This window comes from Patagioenas fasciata, chromosome 2 (genome assembly GCF_037038585.1).
Source record: "Patagioenas fasciata isolate bPatFas1 chromosome 2, bPatFas1.hap1, whole genome shotgun sequence".
Taxonomy (NCBI): domain Eukaryota; kingdom Metazoa; phylum Chordata; class Aves; order Columbiformes; family Columbidae; genus Patagioenas; species Patagioenas fasciata.
In genome coordinates this window covers 87,721,267-87,745,314 of record NC_092521.1, presented here as the reverse complement: position 1 = coordinate 87,745,314, position 24,048 = coordinate 87,721,267, and the positions used below count along the sequence as shown (strand labels likewise).

Below are 24,048 nucleotides of genomic sequence, written 5' to 3'. Positions count from 1 at the left end.
ATAAAACAAGCAAGCATGTGAAAAAATAATAAGGAATTTTATTATTCGTATAAGCTAACTGAAATACTTGTAGCAACAATATGGGGATGTTTCAGTCAGTCACAAAACTGCCTGATTGAATTATAATCAAATTAATTATCTACATTAACTGAACAGTTGAGAGCCCAGGTTGAAATATAATAAACCACACTGCATGAGGATGCTTAAAGATAAATCATAGTTTGTGACTCTGTGAGGATAATTTATTTTAAAACACTGCACTGTTTCTGCAAATTGCATTTATTAAAGCCAAGCAAAAGCTTCAAGTATTTTCAAAGATAAGTTTTGATTGTGCTGGTTCGTGTTATTTGAGATGTACTTATTCAGTTACTCAGATTTCTGCATCCTCCCCAGTCAAATGTGTTTGGCATGGACATGCTGTGGGGAAAAACATGAGTCCAGCTGTTTGCCCAAGCTTGATCCCACCTTTCCTTATCTTCAGCTTACGGACACGAATGCATCTTCACCATTTATTCCCCCAGTGGATACATCAATGTCCAAGACACATGACCCTCTGTGTATATGGCTACTCCTCAATTTTATTTGCCTTCCCTGTTCCAAGATGTCTAGGGCACAGCCAGCCTGGTTTCAACTGGCCATGGGGCTGGAGGAGAGGTGGCCGTAGGGATTTGCCTTATGCAGAGACACCCAGCTCTCACCCCAAATATGGGAAAGAGGGTGCCAAAACCCTGTAATAAGCTGGGTCCTACCAGTCCTTAAATAACAGCCCGGGCAACAAGAAGCAAAGACGAACAGACTGCTCTCCCAGCTGGTGAGACAGGGCACAGGGATCGTGCCAGGGCGAGGGGGAGCATGAAGTCACAGGGTGCAAGAAAGCAGCTTCCTAAGAGCTATTTCAACAGGGTTTGGGGGAGAGTAGAGAGCTATCCAGGAGCACAGCCTCAGCTTTTGCGGGGGGCCACTTGCTACCTCAGTTGCTGGGTGCACAGGGAACGTAGGGGAGTGTGGCCACCAGCGGGTGCCTGGCCGAGGCGGGTGGCCCAGGGACACCATGACAACTTCATCCCTCGCCTGGGACCAGCCCCGAACCCTTGGGGCAGCTGGGTGGCTCCCGGTGGTCCTGGCATGGGAACTGTGCTACTGTCCCACGCAGGGACATGGCACACGTGCACACTTGACTGACATTTGTGCTCAGGACCCACAAGGTTAATTATAATGCCACCTGTAGGAGGTACTTTCCTGTAAATATTAACCTTCTGGTTTTTCCATATGCTCCCATATGGTCCAATCTTTCTTCATAAGCAGAGCTGTGCTAGAGCTAAGAAATGACAGCTAAGCTTTACTTTTGTGCCTGTAATGTCAAACCAGAAGTTGCTTGACTTTGATAAATGCAGGATTTTATTTAAAAAAAAAAAAAAAATTTCATTTAAATAAATTTCACCTTTTACTCCCATACTGTAACTTCTTAGGAATGATTTGCATTCACAAGATAAATGCAATTTGATAGACTTTGTCATGAAACAGTTTCATCTGTGCCTGGCAGGAGTTCAGTGAGAAGACTCAGATTGCTTTATCTCAGCGTCCTTTCTGCAGCCTTCTTACTTTGCATCCTCATTGCAGTCCACATATACCCAGCTCTGCAAATATAGAAAACACTACAGAGACCAGATACAATCTCTGCTAGTCTTCGGAGGAGCAAAAGAACCAGCTGTATTGTGATGTAATGCAAAACATAGCATTAATTGCTCACATAATAAGTGAAATAAGGAAATAAGCACACATGTTCTTTATAAATTACTACAAATTCTTATCAAGAATTAAAAAAAAAAACACCAGACAGTAAGAACACTTGACGCTTCTCAGGTTTCTCCGCGTGGTGTCTGAAAATAGACTTTGTTAGCAGATTGACTGAAATCTCGCTGGTCTTAGAGGTGTACAAACGGTTGTGAGAGGAATGCCCGAAACAAATAACTTCTAGAGGAGCTTTGAACAATAAGAGGACTCTGTTTTCCCATGAATTGTGCATATACACACAAATGCTCATCTGTAATGTGAATTTAAAATAATCCTGATCGGAGTAGTGAGGGAAGGGAAGGAAAGGGAGACATGGAAATAAGTAGGCAGACTTTGACCCTTTGTGTCAGAAAACAAAGCCTTCTACTTCAAATCTGGTATAGTAGTTCCCATTTGACATGGTTTCAACAGACATATGTGCCTTCTGGCTTAAGCTTGTCCCTAAAGGATACTAAGACCAAGCAAAGCTTGCTTACAAGCCACCCAAGCGCAACACCGTGGTTTGAAGTGGAAACAAATGAATGGAATAGATGTAATTAAAAATCCAAACTGAATTAGGCAAAATTGCTACAGCTTCAGTTTACAAAGTCAATGAAGGGCAGGAATGGAGCATCTGAAATAGCTATTTGGCATAAGGTCACTCTGAAGACGAATTAGGGTTAATTTTCTACTGGAGTGTAGGTCAGGCGCTGTGCTACGGCAGAATGCTCATTTCACTGGGTATGTTTTGGCCTACTTACAACTTTAGAAAATAAACATTACAATGTTAAATTAAATATGCTCTGTGACAAGGACTTGCAACATTGGGAGAATATGATTTATATGCAATTGGCTCATATATACCATCTAATATGATATGCACAGTGTAGCAAAAGCTCAAGGGTCTGATCTGCAGTTCAGAAATGCTTTACAATCCTACAATCCTCTTTCAGGTTACATGTTGTTTTTCCTTTTTTTTTTTTTTTTTTTTTTTTTAATGACTACATGAGTTAATTAGTGGTGATGTACTCTGCCTCTTTGCCTGGCCTAGCTTTTTCCTACTGCAATAAATCTCTTTTCTTTCCCTCTCCCAAGGATCATTACAACATTAGCCAGCACTGTCAACAAAAATAATTGAAAGCCACCTGCTTTTAGGATCACCTTAATGAAAAACAGCAAAGTTAAGAAACAAACTTCAATCAACTTTCTAATAGTCTGTAATTTCCTATTAATTCACACAAATGCAGAAGTAGGAAAAAACACACATGATCCTTTTTTTTTTTTTCACTGCTAACCTTGTCACCCACTCCTTTGTACATGTATATAATCGGAAATTAATATTTTTGTAACCTAAATGTCTTATCACTTCTTAATGTGGATCTAATAGTATTACATTCAGTCTTTTCAACTGCAGCTGTACAAAAAAGAAAGTATTTGCAAATAGCTTTCCTATTAGAAATCGATCTGTTGCTTTTGCTAAACCTTTGAGTTATTTTAATCAGCTAGACCTACATTCAGCAAAACTTTTAAAGATGTCAAAACCCACTTAAGCGCTTACACAAATTATCTAAATCTCATTGCCTTTAATGAAATTCAAGCACCTGCAGAAACGTGGGGAAAGTATGAACACGCAGGACTGAATAGGTATGGATTTCCTGAGGGGGGCCTGGGTCCCCAAACGTGGAAAGCCCTTCAGCACATGCTAAACCTTACGCAGGTGGTAAGCACCACTGAAGTCGATAGGAAATAAGCATGTACTTTAAGATAAGTACTTTGCTACCATTGCACAGGAGCACACAATTTAGTCAAGTGAGCATCATTTAGGAAAACATTCTTGAGACAGCCTGATGGCTAAACTGTTTCCCATAAGTAATTTCCCAACTCATCCTTAATTGCGGAGAAATAAGGGTGGAAAAGGATAAAAGTGGCTGATTTACTCCTGTTAGGCCAACTGAAGAAAAATACGGTGAAAAGAAAAAAAAGATAAAAATGGGAAAACACAAGACACATGGTACTACTGCCTATTTGTGTTAAAGAAGGGCTTAGACGTCCCAGTAAAACCAGAGATCCCGCTGCGCTAGACGCTGTGCAAACATGTCAGCGAGGGTGTTCAGTAAAGGAGAGCTGCCTGTAAACATGACACGTGGAGGTCCCTTTGAAGTCAGCCAGAACCCAAGCATGCAAACAGTTTGCACTGTCAGGCCGTACATTTCAAGCTATATAATTAATTGCTATCAAGTGTGCTGAAGCAGAAGACAGGGTCTCTCATACTATGGCCACCATAGATATAATGAGCTGAGGAAAAAAAATAAGGTCACAGATAATATATTGGTTGTACTTAATAGTCCACTGTTTACTTCCTGGGAGTATAAACATATCATTATTTTTCCTACTTCAAAGGAATAAAAACTCTATTTAGATGAAATACATTTAAAACAATGCAGGTGATGTGCAATATGGGATAAATGCTGCCTTCATGCAAATGTATGCATCTCTCATCGATTAGAGTAACGAGATATGCAAATAAAGATCAGAGGAATATAATATGATCCTTTTTGGAAGCTACTTTGAAATTCATGCTGGATGTAGTGTGTGTGCATGCACAGGAGAGGAAGATGAGTGAGGAGTTGCAGTATTGCAGAGCCTTCCCAAAGAGGGCAAATTCCTGCTGCTTCAGAAGCAGACTGATGCCTACAGAACGCCAAGAGATCTAGAAACAAGGTGAGCCCCCCCAGCTTGTGAACCCACAGTTTCAGTGATGGAATCATCGTTACAACATGCAGAAAAGATTTAAAAATAAATGCGCACAGAAGAATGAAAGGAAGGAAAAAATACCAGTCAGGAATAATTATCACAGTGTATAAAACTTTCCACTCCTTTATTATCATAAATTGCAAAGTTTTATTGATGCATATTTTATCACAGCACTCTTGCCATATGTGATCTGAAGATTCAGAGCCTGTCCCTGGGGACAACGGTACTGATATAGATAATCAAGAATTCCTTTTATGCTCCTCTCAACACAGCCACAGCTCAGATTGAAATTAACATCTTTTACAATGAAACACCAGTTTTCTGCCACAGCTAGACGTGACAGCTGGAGAGAGAGGCCTGTTTATACACTTATTCCTTCAAGACTCTGTCTCATTGCGATCTGTGAAGATGTAAACTATGTACAAAGCAATGCGGATGGCCACTGAATACCAGAATAACGAATCTGCATGCAACCTGCCACATGAAGAAACAGGGGAGAAGGAGAAATGCTTCCAAATAAATCCAGGGATGAAAAGCAGAGATCAGAGGAAGACCCTAAAAAAAAAAAAAGGCAATGAAGAGGAATCCAAAAGCTTTGAACTTTTGCAGCGTATACTGCCTGGGTTAGACTGGGTGATGCTTGCACACATGTATGTGCACACAGGAGTGGAACCCATGTCCCAGAAGAAACCCAGCATGGGTCTCTGTCCTATTTAAATCTTTTTTACCTAATGGAAACACCAAGGCTGCTTAATGTTGTCACTTGTTTGTTGTCGTCTTTTTAGGTTGACTGCTTCCACTCGGACATCAGCCCTGTTTCTCACACTGCTGAGAAGGGGGAGATGGAAGTTTTGCTCTGCTCCCTGTGGGGTCATACATCACTGAGTGCCTTCCTGTAGAGCACTAAATGACCAACATCTGCCATGTGTGGTTCATCCTCCCTCTCATTCTACTTCCAAGGGACAACTGGAGATGCAGTGTAGTGTTTTGGTTTGTCAGGACTTTGTTTTTGTTGTTTTAAATCTACACACTGGCATATGTTAGGAAGCAAAAAAAAAGAAGCACCTTGCTTGTGAGGGAGAAGGTGGTGGGGTTTGCAATGGTCCTTAGTTTCTGCAGGAGCTAGTACCAAGGTCTCAGCCCAGTTTCCCAGAAAGTGCAGCTACCCATTGGCTGCTAGAAAGGTGCAAACTTCAGACTGTCACAGGGAGCTGGAGGTTATAATGCACTGGAATCACATCTCTTTCATGTGTGGAAGTGGTTCAAATCCAGCTTTGAGCACATGCCTACCTACCACAACATTTTGAAAGAGCCCTTGCTCTGGTATACTAAATGCTGGGACAATACATAGTAAAATCTACTCTATCAATCATTAGCTTTTTTTCTTATCTTTTCAGATTAATGGCATGTCAGTCACAAGGAAAGCATAGGAAAGAGGATATCAATATAAGTTTCGAAACATGTAAGTTGCATTGCAGATGCAAGGTGCTGTTATAGGTGCAAAGATGTTCAGGAAACATTTAAAGTATATTGGATGCCTTCAGTATAGATCAGCAAAGGAGTACACAAAGGCAGGCAAATGCCATTTTTCTAGCCTTATGTCTCTGTCTTTCTACAGACTGCACAAAACAGCACTTCTACAGTTCAATACTATAGATGAGCTCAGGCTAAAAACACATGTAATAGCAAGCCCACTTTAGGGTCATCATCACATAAGACAGGGAAACAGAAGAGATGGGTATACGGCAGAATGTCAGTGTAAGGATCTATTTGATAACAGCAGAAAAAATAGCACTAACCGATTAGTTGGATGAGTCTTCAGTGGATAAAAAGGACAGGGCAGGACCTCTTACCCTGCATTAACAGACTTTTGTTTTCCTGAGGCCAAGAATTTTTCAGAATTTCCTGCTCCTCATGCCACTGGAAGGGCTCATCTCACTGGGAAGGGCTGATTCCCAAATCCTCAAAACTTTTTGCATTCATGGAGGAGATTCTCTTGGGGGTTACTCATTCTCTCTTCCACTATATTTTTAACTGACACATTTTCCAGAGTTAACTTTTGTAGAATGCTGATATGGAAAGGATTTAATACTGAAGATATTCTTCTCCGTAAGTTCAGATGACCGGGAATTCTCCAGCCTTGCACACACTCAGAGCGATGGCTGCAACGTCACTCCAACTATAAAGTCTAGATTAGCTAAGGATCATTTGAAGGGAAATGTAGCAGTTCTTATTATTTTTTATTTTACAAGAGATTTAAGATAGAATATTTACTGTGATCACACAATTTTTATATCAGATTGAAAATCAAAATTTCCATCTTGCAATAAGTGATAGTATTTGGCATTTCTCCTGAGTGAGGCTAAAAAGCCAAAGTAGTGCAATTTATCTCTCCACAAAGTTTTTTAAAATCATTTTAAAAAGGCAAACAAGTGTTAACTTCTATGTTATGAAATTAATCATTTTGAGGTTTCAGAAATGAAATGTTTAGTTTCAAAGGGCAGGAGGGATGTGGTGACATTGCTCCTCGTTCCACCTAAACAGCCACACTGGGAGCTGATATTCTTGACCCACATGTCTATCTACCCCATGGATCCTTCTTCTCAGTTGGGCTTAGGGTCTCACCAAGCATGAGTCTTATGGTGTTGTTCTGAAGATGCATCATACCACTGCAAAATCTCATCCCAAATACAAAATATGTATATCAGCCAGATTTTTCTTGGTGGAACATTTTGCCAAAATGTCTATTTTACTCCTGAATATTTTCAAATTCAATGAACAACAGGAAAATACTTAATTTGACACTTTTGTCATCAAACCTAGTTATTTAGGTTGAGAGAGGTTCTCCTTCCCCTCTACTCTGCTCTGGTGAGACCCCATCTGGAATATTGTGTCCAGTTCTGGGCCCCTCAGTTCCAGAAGGACAGGGAACTGCTGCAGAGAGTCCAGCACAGGGCAACAAAGATGACTAAGGGAGTGGAGCATCTCTCTTATGAGGAAAGGCTGAGGGAGCTGGGTCTCTTTAGCTTGGAGAAGAGGAGACTGAGGGGTGACCTCATTAATGTTTACAAATATACAAAAGGTGAGTGTCACGAGGATGGAGCCAGGCTCTTCTTGGTGACAACCAACGGTAGGACAAGGGGTAATGGGTTCAAACCAGAGCACAAGAGGTTCCACTTAAATTTGAGAAGAAACTTCTTCTCAGTAAGGGTAACAGAACACTGGAACAGGCTGCCCAGGGGGGCTGTGGAGTCTCCTACTCTGGAGACATTCAAAACTCGCCTGAAGTCATTCCTGTGTAACCTCATACAGGTGTTCCTGCTCTGGCAGGGGGATGGGACTAGATGATCTTTTGAGGTCCCTTCCAATCCCTAACATTCTGTCATTCTGTGATTCTATGATTTTAATACAGCTTGCCTTTTGAATCCTTCGATTTGGTCTATTACGGCAGAATACCAGGTAAGAACACTAGTATCAAGCTAGAGTCTCAGTGTGATGTGTAGATAAAGGAGGACTTTGAAAAGCATTTGAAATTAATCTTTCTTCACAAATGCAAGTTTTAAAACTGCAGTTTATAAGCAACCTTTTTCATGATTCTTTTCATAGTAATGTTGGTTTTAAAAATTATTTTACACCTGGGAATCAAGAAGCACACTGGAAACACTTTTCTATAAAGCTCTTAATAAAGTAGAGACCTCATCAGGAATCTGTACAAGGTATATAATGATGGATAGAATGATCAAGTCAAAGGGGGAGGGGTCATCACTGTAACACAACAATAACCATAAATTAATCTTAAAAAAACAGACACCATCTATCAATAAAAAACCAGTTGCTTACTAATCAACAAAACTCAAGACTCTCTTTGAGTGAAATCTCATTCTGATTGCACCAGCATAAGCCCATTGAAACCAGTGAGCTAGCATTAGTGTATTAAAGAGTAGAATAACACAGACATATGCCATGTTGTAAAGACTTTTTAAATCTTTCTTTGAAATACTGACATGGGTCATTTTCCCAGACACCAGTCTGTACTGAGATAATAAATCCTAGATCTTTAAGATACATAAGGTGTAATTAAAACTAGAATATGGCCTAGGGGGAAAAGATCTCTCCCCACTTAAATCACATTGTTTTCATTGCTGTACTGGTCTACACGGTATTTTTATGTATGCTTCCACAAGAGAACTCACTGCAATATTTCTTTTCTACTGCTGAAATATGAGCATTAAAAAAGCAGTATTTTACAGAAGTCATATACACATAGTGCCTATAACACAATCAATTTTGTTGGAATTATTTTACACCAATCTTCATCCTTGAAATGATATCCCTTCCTTTGTGGAATGTTTTAAAACTTAAAAATGTTATTTGAAGTAAGATTTGACAGTACATTAACTGGTAAAAATCAAAGTACTATTTTTTTTTCTCCAAGACCAGAAAAATTAATTTTGCTGCCATTAAAGAAGAACAGACACCCATCTTTTGAACAGGAACTGACCTAACATTTCTGAAAACCCTGCATGCAATTAGCTTCTTGTAAGAGTCATCTTTCAAGCAGTATTTTTCTGCCTCTGGACTCCAAAAGCTGCTCATCAGGTCCAACAAAATTAGGTTATTAATAGAGAACCATTTATCAAGCTCAATAGATTTGTTAGAGTCACACTTGTCTAGTTAACCAACACTGTCAGAGTATCCTTAAAAGCAGAAAGATATTATTATGTCCCTCCTGAAGTGTTTCTTTCTACTCCAGGTTTTCCACACCAGTGTTTCTCCAGTGTGGGTTGACACAGTGCTGCCCTAGCAAGTGGTGCTCAAATGGCAGAGGATCTCCCTAGAATGGGAGCCCTCCTTGGCTACGGGGTGGTGCGACAGCCTCATCGCAAGATGTCAAGATATCAGAAGGGACGCCTGTTGCAGCAGGGTTTGCACTGGCACCCCTTACAGCTTGGTACACAAGGCATTACTGGTGAGTGACAAAAGCAAAGAGTGTTGCTGTCCTCCTGACCTCAGGGCTTGCAACTCATGACTCAGAAACTCTGGCCTAGGCTAAAAAGAGGAAAACGTCTGGTGAATGGGGATGATAAATTGGCAGTGCAGGACTGGGAAGCAGTGGCTGGCTCCAGTGTTTGTCTTCTCCCACACCTTGCTCCTCGATGGCCCATGCTGTTCCCTAGGTTTGTCTTACCTTCACTCTGCCTTGTGTTTTCAGTCCACTGGTCAGAACTTGTTCAGCAACATTTTGATTTTCAAGATACATTCTCCTTCGATTGAAAAAATGTAGTTTTGTTTTGGATTTTTTTTTTTTTCCCACCAGAAATGTACAAACTTCAACATTTTTCAGGGAAAGATTTCTCATATCAAGGGCTCTTTCTTGTGACTTTCTGAGAGAGATAAATCAAAATCTTGACCTATTCCTTCCTAAATGTGACAGCTTTTTTGTCTGAGTATTTTCTAAAGACTTTGGTTTCCTTCTAAAACATGATGATTTTGAAATTTAAGCTTTGGCAAAACACAATCATGATCTCCCAGTGTCGTGGTTGAGACGGACAAACGACATGGACCAAGTTCTTCCAGGATGAAAGTAGTAGATGCCATTTATTGCCACAAGTGCATTTTGTACAGTTTTACCAATTCATGTGTCTCTTCACTATTGGTTACAACTTACAGCAGTAACATCTCATTGGCTAATTTTGCTATCATCAGCTTTACTCTTCTACTCCCTTCTCTCTCACGGGTACATCCTTAACATCTCCGGATACTCCTTTACTCCCATCTTTCTCACGGGTAGGCCTTCATATCTTCAAGGCTAATTTCTGTTCCCGTGCCCTCCATCAGGGAATCCACGGACCCACCGTAGTCCCCCACATCCCAGCTCTGGTATTTGGATTGCAAGCACTTAATTGCAGCGCTATGTCATATGTGTTTCTACAGCACAGGGGTCTGCATCGTATCTAGCACCTGCAGGCACCCCTAAAACACAAATTAGAACTACTAATAGAAGTTTTACCTTTGCCTAGTGCTGCAGTCTCAGAAACCTAAACCACTATTTTCCTCAAGCACCCAGACCCACGGTGTTGTATCAGGAGATTCAGAGCCGAACTCAAACATCGGCCTTATCTAAGTGTATAATCCCACCAGATTGTGAACCTTTGGCTTTGCCAACTGGGTGCCTAACAGTGGCAGAAGCTGTGCGAAGGGTGGACCCTTCTCCCACCCCATCCCTGCCTCCTTTCTCACCCAGCCTCACTTGATTGTGCCCACAGCTCTCATTTCTTGGCATCAGTACTACACAAGCTTCAGATAAAGCAGCACCATTCTTTCATCTCCTTTACCTTAAACATTTAACGTGTCACATCTGTGATTCTTCTAGTTCCAGGGTTTTTTTGAAATAGGAATATTGTCTCCAGGAATGGCAGAGGACAAGAAGATAAAACACTTGGAATGCTTGTCTCCTCCCCATTTCCCTCTGTTTTTTACTTCCTATAAACATTACTGGAGAAGATTGTACTGCAAAGTCATAAATAAAGAATACTTGTCAGAAGCTACAGTCTTAAAATATTCCAACCTTTTTTTTGTGTTCTCTTCATAAATTGTTTATTGGTCAATATGGCCAAAACTTTCAAATGTATCCTCGTTTGCAGTTGCTGATATTATCTCCATTCTAAATACTTTCATCTAGTATTGAACTTTCAAAAAACCTCACTTTCCACCTTTTTCTCATTGATGATTTTTCTAATGCTGAATGTTCAGATTACACAGCATTACATTACCCTGTGTTTTTTATTCTTACAGAGATTGCTACCACTAAAGGAGAACTGTATGATGGTTACTGAAGTTACTATCAGCAGTAGGGTTGTGCAGCAGGAGGATGTTTTTTTGAATGTTCTTTATCTATGCATAAAACAAATCAGAAAAGAAAAACCTCCGCATAAAATATTGCTCTAATTTGTATTCTACTTCACTATGTCATGTAAATGTTCTTCAAGTAACAGCTTGACATTGTGAAATGAGACCATGATGAGTAAATTATCATTGAAAGAAGTTCATCAAAGCAATGATTTCAGACACGTGTCTTAATAGCCTGTGAGCATACAAAACCAAAGATACCTCTTTAGCCAGAGATGACACCAATCATTAACATAGAAAACACTTTCTTCTAACCCTCCTGGAGCCCTGCAATGCAATGGGTCTTCCAACAAAATAATAATCCTGCATAGGATGATACTTTAAATCAGAAGCTAAGTGGATCAGTTCACTCTTGATATTTCCTAAAGAGGCTAAAGAAAGACCAATGGACTTTAAAATTCTTTTAAATGCACAAAATGGTTGACAGATTGCATATTTACAGCTAGTAAGTCAAATATGTTATGACATAATTGCTTCTTCTATAAATAACTTGATAGGTTCCTGGAGAAAAGAAGGTAATTTATCTCAGAATAAAACCAGTTTTGGTCCACCAACTCTTTGAGGACAATTTGATAGTCACTGTAAATACACTGGGAATTTGGATGCTCAGTGATCATTAAAAATAATGAGAACTTAAGTGTCCATATCCTACAGCAGCTTCAAAAATCTGTGCACTCCTGGGACAATCACTTTTTGCCCACTGTAAAGGTAGTAACGCTGAAGCACTCAGAAAACAAAGAGAACAACTTGCATAAAAAACTATTTCAAGTGGTTATCTGTGAGCATTTTACTGATGTTTTACTAAATTGACACATGAAGAAGAAAAAAAATATAACACCCTATAAGTTATTTTTGACACTGCAATTATTGATGTTTCAACAGAACAAAGACCTTGAAGTCAAAGGGTTGATGGGCAACAGGATTAAAGTGGCAACAGATTTTAACCAAAATGCATTTTTCAAGGCCAGGAATTTGTAGTAAACAATAAACACCTACCTGCCACACATCATTATATATGTTTATTCTGCACAAACACCTATACAATCCAGTAAGGGATTACAGAGCTAATGCAATGGAGTACCTTCTCCCAAATGCGAGAAACAAACGAATGGGATGGAGACAGCAAGTAGTACGGAACAGTTAATAGCTATACTGGGTATCACTACTGTTAACCATGGTTCATTCGTTGCCTCACTAGTAGTCATGTATTTAGCAGTCATAACACAAATAGGTCTTAATGGGAGCTCCTTCCATTGCCCCAGAGCAGCGTGACAGCAAGCAAGAGAGCACTTGAAGGTATATATGGGGCAAACAAACAAGGGAAACACACACAAAGACCGACAACTCACTGTTGAACTGCAGCTTTTACTTTTAATCTTCTTTTTTTCCTCATTATCTCTTCTACACATTCAAATCTAACATCCAGTTCCTTAGTCCTCAACTTTATGTTGAGATGTATCATAAGCACGAGTCAACACAACAAGCCCACCTAAAGCAGTGGATCCTCAACTACAGTGTATTTAACACAGCACCCTTAGCAATGCCCCTGAACTCACCCTAACGAGGATTAACCTCTCCAAAGACTGTATTACTCAAGAAAAAAGTTTAGCCATGATTCAGTACAGCGTTTCTATATAATGGGTCTATTATGTATATAACCCTAATATCTACAACACATTGTTGACAGACATCTTTCTCTTGGTGTATTAATGAGCCAGAACCTGAAACTCCACATGCAAATCTAGGATGCTGATTTTTGTACAAAACTCCTCCAATACCCTGTATTCACCCCAGAAACTTCCTGGGGGATCTAGATGCTGTTATGCCAATCTCCACCTGCTACCACATATTGCTCTTCCTTCTGCCATGCTCATTCACAAGCCTGTGAAACAGTTATTTGTCTTCTTTTTGTGTTAGTTCCTCTCCAGGTCAGAGCCAAATTCTATACCTGCTGCCAATCAGATCTGTCTTCTTTTTGTCTCTGTTATTTTATGAAGACATGTGTCATTTCTTTCTCTCTACCTCACTATACAAATCCTCTGTTTTCTTGCCATCCTGCAGCTTCTTCCTCTGTTCAGTCTCTGCAAGGTTTTGTTGCTATTATAATCATTTTCTCTGAACATGCTCTCTGTCCTCTTGAAGGCTGGTTTGACAGATCCTCGCTTGTGATCTGCTTGAAAGCTGATTTCAGCTCTTCCTTACAGCATCGTGCCTATGTGCCTCCCCCACTACAAGTGCTTAGTGTGGAGCTTGTTCTACCAAGACAATGTCTCTGCTCTTCATGGTCCTTCCACCTGAGGAGGGTCACAGAGGTGTAAGGTGTGCAGGGCTGTGGGCCACAGGCACTAGTCTAATAGTGTCAATAGTTGACTGCTGCCTTTCTAATTGGCCCAGGAGCTCTTCCCCTTGTCATTACCATAGCATTTTATGAGAATGTAACAAGGTGGATGGATGATGGCAGAGCGGTGGATGTGGTCTACCTTGACTTCAGTAAAGCCTTTGACACAGTCCCTCACAGCATCCTCACAGCTAAATTGAGGAGGTGTGGTCTAGACAATAGAGTAGTGAGGTGGGTTGCAAACTGGCTTAAAGAGAGAAGCCAGAGAGTGGTGGTCAATGGTGCGGAGTCCAGTTGGAGGCCAGTATCTAGCGGAGTGCCGCAGGGGTCAGTACTGGGGCCAATATTATTCAATATATTCATTAATGATTTAGACGAGGGAATTGGGTGTACCATCAGCAAGTTTGCTGATGACACTAAGCTGGGAGGAGTGGCTGACACGCCAGAAGGCTGTGCTGCCATCCAGCGGGACCTGGACAGGCTGGAGAGTTGGGCGGGGGATAACCTGATGGAATTTAACAAGGGAAAGTGTAGAGTCCTGCATCTGGGCAGGAACAACCCCAGGTTACAGTATAGGTTGGGGAATGACCTATTAGAGAGCAGTGTAGGGGAAAGGGACCTGGGGGTCCTGGTGGACAACAGGATGACCATGAGCCAGCACTGTGCCCTTGTGGCCAGGAAGGCTAATGGCATCCTTGGGTGTATTACAAGGGGGGTGGTCAGTAGATCGAGAGAGGTTCTGCTTCCCCTCTACTCTGCCCTGGTGAGACCCCATCTGGAATATTGTGTCCAGTTCTGGGCCCCTCAGTTCAAGAAGGACAGGGAACTGCTGGAGAGGGTCCAGCGTAGGGCAAGAAAGATGATTAAGGGAGTGGAGCATCTCCCTTATGAAGAAAGGCTGAGGGAGCTGGGGCTCTTTAGTTTGGAGAAGAGGAGACTGAGGGGTGACCTTATTAATGTTTATAAATATATAAAGGGTGAGTGCCACGAGGATGGAGTCAGGCTCTTCTCAGTGGCAAACAATGATAGGACAAGGGGCAACGGGATCAAGCTGGAACACAAGAGGTTCCACTTAAATTTGAGAAAGAACTTCTTCTCAGTGAGGGTAACAGAGCACTGGAACAGGCTACCCAGGGAGGTTGTGGAGTCTCCTTCCCTGGAGACATTCAAAGCCCGCCTGGACACATTCCTGTGCGACCTCACCTAGGCGTTCCTGCTCCAGCAGGGGGATTGGACTAGATGATCTTTTGAGGTCCCTTCCAATCCCAAACATACTGTGATACTGTGATACTGTGATACTGTGATGTGCACTAGTCATTTGACAAGATCTCCATGGGATGTCCATTGGGTGCCCAGAAAAGAGGACATTTAGGTTTGCTATCAGAATTAATTTACCACTCTGTGCTCACTCCCCCTTGTCTTAGAGAGAGATGTGCATGAGGAGCTGGCACCCTTAATTGTTTGCATGGTGCCTGCCCATCTTCATCTTGCTTTCTGAAAGAGACACAAGACTACAGAAAATCCATATGGGAAGCATGAACCAAACAGGCAAGGGCAGTGGTTCCTCTCAGGAGATACAGCAGTTGGTTGGTGCATGCAGCTCTCCTCTGACACTGAAAGAAACTGAGTGTCCAACTAAAATGGTCATGCACCACTGATATATACTCTTCCCAAACCTCCTCTTCTGGGAAAGCATGCATCTGCCTCACACACATCCTTCATTATTTCCTTCTTATTTCTTCACCCTGTTCCTTAACAACATACTTTTACTGTGAAGCCTTAATACATTATACCAAAGGTCAAGCAATACATAATATGTACTTGAATGGTTAATGACCTCCAGGTTATGTATGGACTGGAGGACACTTGGGGAAAAACTCCAAATTTTTTTTGCAGGTAAATGCTTTTTTTTTTTTCATTTAGGGAGCTCCCCTTTGCAGATGTCAGTCTTCTGATTCTCACTGAGAGCTAGCAGAACTTTATTTGTCAAAACACTTCCCTCCTCTTCAGAAGTATCTTGAAATTAAAAAAAAAATAGACTAATTTCAGCAATGGGCTAAGTGCACAGAAGTCACAGAATTTATAATAATCTAATGAGGTACCTATATCATTCTTCAGAGATTTGCCAACTAGCAACTGACTACTGCTATTTTAATTCACGTTACATCATTATTGCAATTCTAAACTCAAACGAGCAAGGAAATTTATAGTTAAGCCTTTCTCACAATCTTTAACTTGTGTTGCTGTAACTAAGTTACATACTGCAAGGGTGCTTAACTGTGTCTCACAATACCTGGGCATGTGGAAAGGTTAATTACTGTGTTTGGGTTTGCATGGCAATGTTTTGGTAGCTACAGGGGTGGTTTCTGTGAGAAGATGTTAGAAGCTTCCCCCATGTCTGGTAGAATCAATGCCAGATGGCTCCAAGACAGATCCAATCCTGGCCAAAGCTGAGCTCATCAGCAATGGTGGTAGCGCCTCTCTGATAACATATTTAAGAAGCAGAAAAAAAACCCTGCACAACAGAAAACTGAAGCTGAGGAGAGGAGTGAGAATATCTGAGAGAAACAATTCTGCAGACACCAAGCTCAATCAAGGAGGAGCAAGAGATGCTCCAGATGCCAAAAGAGAGATTCCCCTGCAGCCCACGGTGAGGCTGGCTGTCCACCTACAGCCCACGGAGGAGCAGATATCCACCTGCAGCATGTGGAGGACACCATACCAGAGCAGGTGGATGCACCTGAAGAAGTCTGTGACCCCACGAGAAGCCCATGCTGGAGCAGGCTCCTGGCAGGACCTGTGGACCCATGGAGAGAGGAGCCCACGCTGGAGCAAGTTTGCGGATGAGACTTGTGACCTCATGGGAGACCTGCTCTGGAGCAGTCCATTCCTGAAGGACTGCACCCTGTGGTAATGACCCATGCTGAAGCAGTTCATGAAGAACTGCAGCTTGTGGGAAGGACTCACATAGGAGAAGTTCATGGAGAACTGTATCCTGTGGGAGGGACCCCAGGCTGGAGAAGGGGAAGAGTGTAAAGAGTTCTCACCCTGAGGAGGAAGGAGCAGCAGAGACAACGGGTGATGAACTGAATGCAACTCTCATTCCCCATCCCCCTGCACCACTGATTGGGAGGAGGTAGAGAACTAGGGAATAAAGTTAAACCTGGGAAGAAAGGAGGGGTAGGGGGAAGCTGTTTTAAGATTTAGTTTTTATTTTCTTATCCAAGTCTGGTTTTGATTAGTAATAAATTGAAGTCATTTTCCCAAGTCGAGTCTCTTTTGCCCATGATAGTAATTGCTGAGTGATTTCTCTGTCCTTCTCTCAACCCACAAGCCTTCATTATATTTTCTTTCCTCTGTCCAGCTGAGTAGGAGGAGTGAGAGAGCAGCTTTGGTGGGCACCTGGTGGCCAGCCAGGGTCAATCCACCACAATTACATAGACCCATTTTTTATGTTTGATCTGCTTCTGCAGTAGGTTAAAAGGAATCATGTAGAAGAACGAAGCTCTAGTGTGGGCTCAACTTGAAAACCATTAGCACTTCTTGGGCTACATTGTTGGGTGCTGCATAGTTAGCAGGGCAGACACTACACAGTTTGGTGAATGCTTGCTCCATTGGGCACCTATGCAGAAGCATGAAGGGCTTCAGTCCTCCTGAAAAAAAAGTGAAATAATTTACAGAAAGGCCCTACTGAGAAACAAATCCACATGCTCTCCCCAGGGTCCTTATGGCAGCCCTAACCAGCCCTATTCCTTCCCTCTTTGTTGAGGACATGGACGTGAACTAACAGCATGGGCCCATGAAAGTATCTCAATGCTGTCACTGTTAGAAAAAGCAGGAGACAACACAAATGGCAAAAAAAGGAGAAAATTAAGAGTGATATTCAGAAGGCAGTCCTTTAACCTGAACACCTCAGTGTTTCACTGATTCCAGCTTAAGCTTGGACTGCTGATGGTTTGGGATATCAATCCCTGTATGCTCAGGCTTTTGAAAATCTCTTACAAAAACAATAGGGACAAATATTTTAAACATACGGAAAGCATTTCACAGTATACCTTCACCTTAAGTATCTGAAATCCCTTTCACTCATTTCTTAGTATATGAACTATACTTATGCTTTTCAAAGCAAACCAAGTAGTTCAAAAATTGGAACCTCCTGTGACTGAATGAAACGCTCGTTTCATCCATTCATTCTTTAAATGAGGACCTGAGTTAACTCCTTCACAACAACTACACTTTCTGAAGTCTGCAAACACTTTCAAAGGTGGGCTCAGTCTTTTGGAGTACCATCATGACATGCTTGGTTTCATGATAGCATCATAACTCGTGGATTTTAAGTGTTTAACTTTGAGATGAAATGTATGTAACTATGTTAAAAATTCCTGTGAAAAAGTAGGTCTCATACTCACATTGCAGTCAGTTTTCACAGTTCTATCCTTTTTTAATTACCCAAGGCATTTTTATTACAGAGCTACAAAGTAATCTTTTTAAAACTGGGGTTTACAGTGATTTAATGGATGCAAAAAGCATATGGAAATAGGAAACATTTACTTCTCTTCCCCTTCATCTTATATTGGCAAATATATTTAAATCAAACTTGTTTTAAAAACAAATATTCCCAGGGTAAGGACTTTCATTTCAACTTCTAGTTAAGTTGTTTCTGCTGAATTAGAAACCTCTGGCAATTTTTTCCCAATGAAATGTAAATGATGACATATCATTAACCAGCAGCATTACACTACTAAAACACTGAGACGTGCCTTGCTTGCCTCAGACTTCCCTTTCCTTAAGTGCAATGCCTTAGAGGCACCAGTGTTTAAATGGTACAAAGTACTCTACCACCACCAGCCTGGATCTTTATTTAGGAGAACAAGCTTCACATTCTTCCCTGCTAATGCAGTATATGGGCATATTTGGCTCCTCCATAAAACACACTCATACACTATTACTATCTAAAACAAGGTACAGTACTGACATGACAGATTCATGTTCCCAGCTGTGACATAAGGGCTCTTTGACAATACCACAGTGAAAGCCCTATTAGGAAAACATGTGCCAGACAGTGCATCTGATGCAGTTAAATGCTATAAAAGATTTTCCAGGTGTTAATGAGTTACACGAGTAGAATGAAAATGAGATGGATCCGTGCGCTTGGAAATTCTCAAGAAGCAGGAGTCGGGCTCTCAGAGAGACAGACAAACAGTGCTTTATAAGTATCTCTGGCCACGCTCTGCACCTGACCACGCGAGGTGATGAGCAACCCTGACTGCTCACTGGGGGAACTGTTCATTGAGGATGGCTTGCATGGGAAAAGACAGACTTTTCATGTCTTCCTGCAGTTTACTGCATCCTTTTTACTTTGCTCTATTTGTGAAAAAGTACTAGCTATTATATTTTCCTCTTTTCATGCCTTTTTATTTTTTTTTCCTGAAGAGAAGGAAATCATTAAGCCTGCTACTTCATTTCTTGTTCTGTTTTATGAGGAATTCAGCTTGACCCAGTATAGATAAGAAAGTGTCATTTAACCCATGTTAAAGTACCACTACTTACAGTTTATGCTTTCAAAGGACAGCCACACTGTTTTATACACTTTGAAACAGCAGTGGTTGAAATTTTTCAAGGCAATATTGGGGCTTAAGATGTATTCCCTTAAGCTATGTATAAAATAATATGTATGGGCTGCTCTGAAAATTTCAATCACTGATACTTTGGGGTATATGCATACATCAGGTATCTACAATAGAATTATTTATTCATATCATCTGTTGACTTGGTAAAAGATTGTTTCATTTCTTTAGCATGTGTGAATTGTACAGTCACTGTCCTTGAGAAGCTAACTTTTGTTTTATCTACATGTGACAGGTACAGTGTGGGAAGGCTGCAATGCAAATTTTTCAATGTTGTGACCACAACCTCAGTCTTAATTGTGGCATACAATTGTATCTAGGAAAAAAAGATAATTTTGTCTTCATGCTAACTCCAGCCTGATTTTCCTTAAAGGGAAAGCTCCTAGTAGTAAGAGAACCAATGGAGAGTCTCCTCTCAGAAGTTAATTTAGACCCACCTATTGTATTTCCCATGGTGACAAGTCAGTACTATTCTACCTTTCATTTCCAATCTAATATCCCAAGTCCTCTTCCCACTCTTCCCCCACCTCAAGAGAATTACTTAAATTAACTTAGAGAACTAAATTTTCTTAAACACGTAAGAAGACTAGATGGAAAGAATGAGCAAACCAGTCTAGTAGCACATTGACACAGATTCTTGAAATTCATGTCTTAAGGGTTAAAATACCTCTGGCTTACCAGGTGTTCTGGGCAAACGTTGCATTCACACAATGTAGAATCTGACCATTTAACCATATGTCAGGCAATCTCTACTATGACAACCAGATGTAGACATTGCCATGGAATGAAATTATCATTTTATTAATTACCCTTTAATTAGTTGATACAGCAGAGAACATGCTGTAATTTAGTCATAATTGGCCTGACTGAGACTCAATACTTACAGGGACAGAATCTGTTTGTGAGACTACTTGTTATGAATAACAATTATGTCTGTGACAATGCAATTTTATTATGAAGATGTACCATGCATTTCAAACAACTCTTAGGTATAAGATAGTACTCAGGTGTTAGCTACAATTTGATGAGGAGTCACTTACAAAATTTTGTATTTGAAAATGGAGATAAAACCACCTCAGTCTTACCTCAAAATCTTGTTACCAGTCTTGTAGAGTTTAACGTGGTATTTGTGTAAGGGGTACACTATGTAGATCTTTACAAACATTGTCTGTCTGTCAGAACATCACAAAGCAGAAACTTAAGCAGTGTCTCTCATGCAATCACTTGATCACTACACTTTTTGCATTTCTGTAAGAAGAGTAGAACATCCTTAGGTTTCTCAGACTAAATAGGTGCAGCTGAATTTAGCAACACCCCCTTCTAGGCCGAACTAGTAAGTAAAATGCTTTTAAGACATCCTTTCAATATAGCTTGCCATTAAATCAGGAACACTCTTCATAGACAGAATATTGAGTATCACTGGTAGGACAAAACGCATTCAACAGCTTAAAAAAAATGCTTGTGAAGCATATCTTAATGTTGGCCCTTACATACTCAGTTGTTACAAGTTGTTTTTTTTCACCATCACTTTGGACAAAGCTCTGGAGTCACCATTCTGTCCTTGCTCTTCTAAACTCTGTGGCCTGAGCAAAGACTGCTGTGTTTTATATTAGTTTTACACTGTTTGATAGACAACATGCCTCAGGTTTTCTCCACTTGTCTCCCCACAAAAATCTCACAAAATGCAAGTCAAAGTATTAAAAAAATTCAGCTTCAATAAAATACAACAAATTGCTTTACTTTTCAGCGTTGTATGAAAACTCCCCACGCACCTTTTTTTTTATTATTATTATTTTCTCTAACTGGTAGCTCTTAGCTTTCTGCCTGTGCAGTGACAAAAAATATACTTTTCTGAATTTCTTTCTAGACCTTGACGAATTCCAACACAATTATGTATTTATTTGTGATGGATGAGTAGGCTACATGGACATCTCCAATCCTAATGAATCTTTCATATAACTACTCTAAAGTCAAGGAAGTTATATGGAGGATGAGTCTGTTTCCTTTACAATTAGACTTTGAATAATTATTTTACTTTGTCCAAATGACTATGGACTTCTTTGTAAGTTTTCTTTGTTTTAAACATAATATTCTTCCATCTTTTCTGAAAATTAATCCACTATTATGCTCTTTATCACAAATGTATATATATGGAAAAACATGCTATATAGGAAGGACAAACATTTTTTGCCTATGGTGCCATCTTCCAGTTAATATCAGTAAGTCATGTTCTATTGCTTGTAAGTGGATCTTGCTCAACAACTCATAACCACCTCCAGTACAAATATACACAGGTTGTATTTTCCTGCTGTGTCACAGGGAATAGCTAACACAGTGCAACAAGAGATCATTTCACTAGATTATCATGAAAGAGTCACTGCTGCAAAGGAACTCCAGTCGAACAGGAACACAATCACAGTGTTAAAAACTCAAACCAGTTTACCATTAAAACCTTGTGTGCCTGCTTGAAAAATGTCTTAGAGCAGCACAAAAGCTGGCATCATTAGCTTCTATCCCTGCTGAGTTGGCAATAAAGTGCACACATAAGTAAAATGCATTAATTGGTAGTTAATCTAGCCAAAATGTTCATTCTGCAGGCATCTTCAGTTTCATTTCAATAAAATAAGATTTCTTTAAGTCTCATAGTTTGATTTTGTCCAACCTGAAATGATGTTGACACAGTGGCAGCAAAAGCACAATTACACCCCAGCTTTACAAAGGTGTTCTCTGTCTAAATAGACAGGGACCCACGTGCTCCCAGTCTCATCAGGAAAAAAAAAAAAAAAAAAAAAAGAAAACCTGCGGAAGAGGAAAAAGTAATACATTTTCCGATTGCTATTTTTCCTCCCTTTCCCCCGTATTTTTTCCTACTCTGCACTACTGATTACTGAACTTTAAGATCAGAATGAACAATTAACTGCCTAATTATTCCAGTCACACCAAGCCACAATGAAATCTTTATTCAGTGTTTACAGCAATCTTTGGCAGACACTGTCTTGCTGTTTTTAAACCCAGAAGAACTGCTCCCTTTGGCTCCCCTCAGCATCAGCTGCCTGGGTTTCAGAGCTGGATGCCAATAATCAGCCTCCTTTTTCTCTTCCAAAGTGGCTATTTTTTTTTTTTTAAGGGTGAAAAGACCTATTCTCATCAACTCCCCATATATTCTGCCTGATTTATGTCCCAGCCACTAGGTCTCTTCCTTCCGTATCTTTTACCATTTGTGTTCCCCCCGCATTCCCTTCGCGCCGCTCCCGCGGCGCCCGCCGACACCGGAGCCCCCGGACCCCCCGAGGTGGAAGCGGGGGGGGGGCGGGGGGAGGGTTGCACTTCTTCTTCGGGAGCCCCGGCGAGGCGAGGAGCCGGGAGGTAGTTCCCAGCTCCTGCTGTGAAGCACCCCCTTCTCCCACACCTCTTTTTCTATAGGCTTTCCGCTTTCTGCAGAATCCCCCCGCGGAGGCTCCCCGCCGTCTCCGCCCCGGGACAGCCGGAGGGAGCCGCTCCGTGTCCCGGGAGGTTACTTCTGTCCCCGCTCCGCCTCTCCGACAGGTTCGCGGGTACCAACAGCGAGCCCCGGAGCCGGGACACCCCCTGCCTGCCCTGGCCTGTCGAGCGCAGCTCTGCCTGTCACGGCAGTGCACCTGAAGTGAGGGAAGATTGTCCCAGGCAAACTCCAGAGCGACCCGGTGTGGGCTCGCTCCGTCCCTCACCGCCTCTTCCTGGCCCTCTGATTTGCGGCTGGTCAGCTAAGGGGCTGGGGAAAGAAGAAAAGGGGGAAAAAAAAAAAAAAAAAAGAAGGAACAAAAAGACCCCATCAAACACACCAACCAACCGAAATAAACCAAAAACAACCCTACAAAAAGGACATAGCAAATAAAATTAAAAAAAAAAAAAAAGAGGGAGAGAAGAAAAAGGAGAAGAAAGAAGAAAAAAGGAAAGGGGGGAAAGAAAAAAAAAAGAAACAAAAATGAAGAAAAAGACAAGAGAAAAGAAAAAGGGGAAAAAATAGGTGGAAAAGGAAAAAAAAAGCAGAAGAAAAAGTCCCCGAAGGCTAGGACGGGTTACCTTGCGGTACGGAGGAGCTCCCGGCTGCCTTCCTGGCGATGGGACTTCCCTCCTCCGCCGGGTGCGCCTTTCACATCACCGCGCCCCCCTGCCGCTCCTTCCGCAGGGGCCGCGCAACGCTGCCGCTCGCTGCTGGCTCTGGCTGCGGAGGGGGGCTGAGGGAGGAGGAGGGGACGCTGCGCGGAACTGTGCGGGGCTGCGCGGCGGGCTGGGAGAGGGCGGAGAGGGAGGAAGAAGAGGAGGGAGCCCCGTGGCCGCCCTGTTCCCCAGAGCTGCCCCCTCTGCAAGTGGCCGCCGCTGCCCTCGGCTCCGCTCTCCCTCAATATCGCGGCGGGTCTAACGTTACCGCGGGGACCTGCGGGAAGCGATTGGTGCCGGGGCGCTGCGCCCTCCTCCGCCCCGCTCTCCCGCCCCGATTCCCGGGAAAACACCCCCACCAGCTGCTGCCCCCGGGCCCCACGCAGATCCACGGCTGTGGGAAAAGGAGGTCCGTGTCTCCCCTTTCCAGGGCTTTTTACATCTCGAGAGGATTTCAAAACGCACCACACGGACTGTGAGAAAATGGGCTGCTGAGGCAGACGAAAA

The 24,048-nt window shown here is 41.8% G+C and overlaps 1 protein-coding gene across 1 annotated transcript in view; it reads right to left on the bottom strand.

Moving 5' to 3' along the window:
* CDH20 (cadherin 20) overlaps window positions 1-23,807 on the bottom strand; it is a 119,279-nt gene extending 95,472 nt beyond the window's left edge. The window contains exon 1 of the mRNA XM_065831678.2: window positions 23,464-23,807. The gene's annotated coding sequence lies outside the window, so the exon portion shown is untranslated. The remainder of the gene's footprint in view (window positions 1-23,463) is intronic.
* Window positions 23,808-24,048: the final 241 nt, after the last annotated feature.